Source organism: Mytilus edulis, chromosome 9 (genome assembly GCF_963676685.1).
Source record: "Mytilus edulis chromosome 9, xbMytEdul2.2, whole genome shotgun sequence".
Taxonomy (NCBI): Eukaryota; Metazoa; Mollusca; class Bivalvia; order Mytilida; family Mytilidae; genus Mytilus; species Mytilus edulis.
In genome coordinates, this window is record NC_092352.1 from 40,908,210 (window position 1) to 40,914,209 (window position 6,000).

Sequence of the window (6,000 nt, forward strand, 5' to 3'; positions counted from 1 at the left end):
GTCGTGGAAACTAAAACATGGAATATGCGGGGGGGGGGGGGGGGGGGGGATTCTGTCAACATGCATGTTCTTTACGAATGGTTTCTTTAATATTAAATGCTAATCCATATCTTAAGAACAAAACCAGGGGCCTGTTTATCGAAGCTCTCTTAAGATTAGGACGTGTCCTAAGACCAACTTAGGACACATCTTAGTCCTAAATGGGTTTATCAAACATGGCGGAACTTAGGAAAATCCTAGGAATTGTCCTAACTTTAGGATACCAATTTAGGTGTCTTAAGATGGTCTTAGGATGGTCATAACTTTAGGATACATTCAAATTTCATCTTTTGTTCATTTCCACGCGTATTATTTCTACAGCAGTAGTAAAAATAGTTGAAATTCTCCGTAATGATATGAATAATGCACGAGATTTGCATTTGAACTGTTAAAGAATGAAAATGTGACACTTCGAATTCAACTCACCCTAAAACATGTTATGATTTTTACGTATTATATATCTTGTTTACAGGTATAATAGTTTGTTATTTTTTTTATTTGCGTGTCATGTTTTGTTTCATACATTTTCAATGTACAATTATTTTACAAAAAAATATTTATTACCTTTAATTTAAAACTACATATTCGTTTTAGATTCTAATTAACCATATTTGAAATAAAATTATTGATAAAATACATGTATGATATCATAATATATTTTTTTTCATATTCGGTTTGTATTTTCTTTTACGCCAATACTTAAGACATCGGTAAGAACGTCCTAGCTAAGATAATCCTAAGATAGCTTCGATGTGCATGCTGAGACGTGTCGTAAGTCGGTCCTAACTTTATCCTAACTTCTGTCCTAAGAAATTCTTAGGACCGATCTTAGGACAGTTTCGATAAACAGGCCCCAGTTTCTGAATATAAATTGCCAAAATAAGTAAATGACGCTTTAATAATTTGCATCCATGTCTACTCCTTCTAAAATTGTAATAACTGTTTGAATACTAACATCAAAGTTTTAAGAGTATTTAGAAAAAGTAAAAATTTCGAGATTTCAACAGTCGAAATTTTGAAATCAAAGTCGAAATTTCGATTTAAAAAAAAAGTCGAAATTTTGTGTTTATTAAAATAAGTTGAAATTTCGAGTTTAAAATAAGTCGAAATTTCGAGTTTTAAAAAAGTCGAAATTTTGAGTTTAAAATAAGTTGAAATTTCGAGTTTAAAATAAGTCGAAATTTTTAGTTTTAATTAAGTCGAAATTTTGAGTTTAAAATAAGTTGAAATTTCGAGTTTTAGATAAGTCGAAATTTCGAGTTTAAAGATAGGTCGACATTTCGAGTTTTAAAAAAGTCAAAATTTCGAGTTTAAAGTGGAAATTTTGAATTTTTATATGTTGAAATTTCGAGTTTAAAAAAGTCAAAATTTCGACTTTTTGAAAAGTCGAAATTTCAAGATTTTGGAAAGTCAAAATTTCAAGTTTAAGTCAAAATTTCGGGATTTGAAAAGTCAAAATTTCAAGTTAAAGTCAAAATTTAGAGATTTGAAAAGTCAAAATTTCGACTTTGAAAAAAAAGTTCACTGCCAATTTTATTTTTTCTATGTCCCTAATACGCTTCCGTACGAATTATATATTTTACCAAAGAGAAATCTAAGTTATTATTTTATGCATTAGAAGCAAAAGTAAACTATCCTTTTGATGAATTGAGAAAGTATTTGGCACATACTATATCAGCATTTAGTAAAATATTTTTCAAAGCTGAACGCCACATTTTTGTATTCTACAATGGTAATAAGGAAATTATTGTAACAAAAAGTATATCCTGAAGATAAACGGATATTAATACTATATATATATCATTTGAAATGAAATAAAACAATTTTTTGTCGTGAAACAAATACAAATATTTTCCTCTGAAACCATTGAATGAACCCTTTATTTTAAGTCAGTTGAAGGAAGTATTTAATAGTCGGATAACAACATGACCTTATGCAATGCTAAAATATAGAAATCGTTATATTGTAGGACAATGTATGTAGTACATATATCTTATAAATATAATCATATTTAACAATAATATTTAGTTTGAATTTAATTGATTGATATCAAAACTGTATTCAAAGATGTAATTAAATGTTGAATCGGTAACCTTTTAATGTGTTTAATACTCAAAGACTACTTCCAAAGACAAAATCCAACCCATAAATTTTCAGTGTTTGAAAAAAAGTTTAAGGTGGTACCTAACACTACAGGGAGATAACTCTTTAAAGTCAGTTAAACGTTTTAATTACGTTGTGTTGTAAAAGGAATATTAAGCTTCTCAATGATCAAAATAGGTGTTTGTCAAACTGCTATATAACCAGTGTAATTTTTCTGACAAGACGGTTGGTTAAAACTTTTTGAAATTTTTATATTTTTGTTAAAGGGTAAAAGTAAATACTTTGACAAAATCTTATGAAAATTAAACGGGCCAAATTAAATTTAGTGAAAGTGTTGGGTACCACCTTAAGTTCACAGAACAACATTCAAACTAAACGGATATATGTTTGATTTCATAAGTGACAGAATTTCTAAAACAAAAATTTCAATTCGATTTATTAAATCTTGTAGAACAAGCTTTTATACAACGTTGTTTGCGCATTTAATGTATCATCGCATACCTTCTATAAGTAAGTACATACCAAATCTATAGTTGGAAATGTTTTGGTTAATGTTAACTGAAGAAGTACACATTTTTGTTTATAATCAAGCTGAAGCAAGCCTCCGGGTGCTGGGTTTTCTATCTGTTCTGAAGACACGTTGTTTGCTTTAGGCTGTTTTCTGCTCATTGGTTGGATTGTTGTCTCTTTTGCGACACATTCCCCATTTCCACTTTCAATTTTACAGAAACGACTTTACGGATCTATGTGTTATTTGTTTTTATTCTTTCCTGCAGGGTCAACAGGATTTTAGCCAGAAGTGAGATCTACTTTTTACTAGACTGCACTGAAAAAAATACCTAGTAATCTCTACTAGGTAAACTAGTAAACTTACTGTCCATGAGATTACTAGGCCAGAAGTATATTTACTAGCCTACTTAGTAACTATACTAGGCCATCAAAGTAAATTTACTAGGCTACTTAGTAATTACACTAGGAGTCCCTAGTAATTTTGCTAGACTGCTTGGTGACTTTACTAGTCTGAATAAGTAATTTTACTACCTTATAGTAACATAACTAGATCCTCCTAGTGGCAAATACATGGGAAGACTAGTGATTCTAGCTTCAAGTAACTCTACAAACATTTCCTAGTAGGAATACCTCCTTCAGCTAGTAACTTTACTAGCTATAAGTACTTGTACCAGGTCATCCTCCTGTGGTACTTTTTCGTACCTACATGTAGCAATGTTACTGGATTAAGGATTCCTTTTTATTTTGATTTGTATGCATAGTTTCATAGCAGTGCAATTTCTTATAGCTATTTCTCTATTGTACTGGTACAAAGTTCAAAATGATAAATCCAATTTTTTTAATAAGGGGGACTGCCATAAAAGGGGGCTCACTCAAGTCATAGTTAAATTTTTCCCATGAAAAGGCCTAAGGGCCCCTAAATCCATCACTCAGTAAAATCAACAGGAAGCTTCTAGGTAGTTATATGTGTTTTTGATCTTTCAATTTAGGAAACACAATGACAATAGCATTAGTTGTGAAAGATAAATGTACAACAATGACCTGAAAAGACTAGCAAAAACATCAGCAATAGGTCACAATATCCTCAATATGAATTGACTTACAATGTATACTTTGGTTGCCAATGAATGCAGATAAAAATTTGTTGCATCTGTAGTGATAATTAACCTTCAATGTCAATAAAAACAAAACTATTTCTTTTCACTCTTTGTTCTTGTTGTTTTCTCTTTCACACATTCTCACTTAAATTTCGCATTGTTAGGCCTGAAAGCTTTACAGTTACCTGACTAAATTTGTCAGTGTGTGAGGTTCAGCAAAATAATATCAAAGATAAATCTTAATAATATTTTATTTACATACATGTAAGATGCATAACATCAGAAATGTACAATACATTTGAGTAGACAATACAAAGTAGTTAATTTCAAGTATAGAAAAAGGTGTACAACCGAAAACAAACAAATAGGTTAAATGTCCTCAATTTACTTCAAAGTAACCATTTAAATTCATGTTTCAAAACCACTAATAAGCTGTACCCTAATCAATATTAACAATATTTCATACATGTATTTAGAATATTCAGTTTACAATTCTAAAGTTATTTAGATGAAAAAAATTTAAAACGTCAGTTTAATAAATTATAACCCATCTACTTATTGCACGGCCCCTGTTTAAATCAATCAGCTCTCCCTGCAAAACCAAAATGAATAAACTCTCCCTCGAATATTTATTTTAAAAAAACTTTATAAAGCATGATCACTTATCATTTTTTAAAGCACTGTAAATTTTAGTTTGAGCAAACAGATCCAACTGAATGTCACCCCTCTAGAGCACCAGGATCTAAATACATGTCACCCATCTCATATTGCACTAGGATCTAAATCATTTTCACCGTTTGCTCCTACATTGATATTTTATATTTACGAAACTTTGTTTTATCTTATTTTGACCTTAATAATAAACTTGAACAGGCCTAGGTCAAAACTGATTTTATAGTCTTAATCTATTGAATTCTAATATTGGCTTGTTTCAGTTTTTAGATGAATGAATAAGTTGACACAAAAGTTAGTTAACATTTTCACGGAACTGTCATGTATACAGATAACATTTTCACAAAGTTGTTTATACTATACATGTATGTCATAGATCACAACAAAAACAAATAATCATACTTGTACTGAAACACCATAGATATAAATATAAATGTTCATTATATAAAAGTTTTCATGCTAGTATATGTATCTGCATTGTTACATCGAAGGTCCCAATTCTGGCTTGAACTTGACTGGAGAGCGGACTCCTATTGACGGCCTTGGTGAGCTTGTTTTGAAGCTCTCAATTGACTTGGCGCACACTATAGGTCTTCTTTCAATGAATCACAGTTTTGACGAAGAATGTGTTTTTAAATTGCTCGTTTTCACAGTTTGTTGTTTCAATAGCCTTAACCAAATTTATAAATTATCACTTTCAAAGTCTGCAAAGCATGTCGGCTTGATGTTCCTTTTTGGTAAAGATTGCTTGTTACCAATAATTTGTCAGGTTTGGATAGCTGGGACCATACCCTCAACCACTTTGTACGGTAATACTAGTCTTTGGCTTGTTCTTGTGAATTGCAGATTTTTTAAGTTCCAGTAAGTGTAGCATGTTGGTGGTCAATCCTTCTTGTCTAAATTTATCATCCCCTGTGATTTTTTCAGAACCTGAAATTATACAAAAATCCATAATAAAACTACATGTAGTGTTGTCAATATTAATTAATATAGATTAACTAGAACTCTACTGTCAATTTCTACTTATACATTGTATTTAAAAAACTATATTTCACTGTTTCTTATGTGCGATAGTGAGTCAGACATATATAGATACACACTGAACATTTATGTGCTTTTTTTTAATAGCTTTTTAATGCAATTGCATACAAGTATTTCAAGTAAGACATTAACGAGTGTAATATGTATGCATTAATATTAAATCTACAATTATACTGCTATACAGAGAGTTGAAATACTGGCAAAACAATAATTATCCCAGAGCCATGTTTAAAATATACTTTTATAAATATTTTCATATTTAATTAAAAAAAAACCAGTTAAGGCATCACCCTTTCTAATCCAGTGTTGGTAAATTATCCCAAAAAACATTAGTAAATTTGGAAAAATTGTATTAGCCTTTATGAATTTAAACACTTTCTACTTTCATCCTGAAGATAAGAGACGGCTAGCTTTTTAGAAAAGCTATTACTTGTTTGAAATTAGAATGCATTTGTGCACTCAGAGTCAAGATGAAAGTGTACACCTACATGGTGCATGTATGTCATCAAGTACATTCTGTGGTGCTTTTAAATGTTTC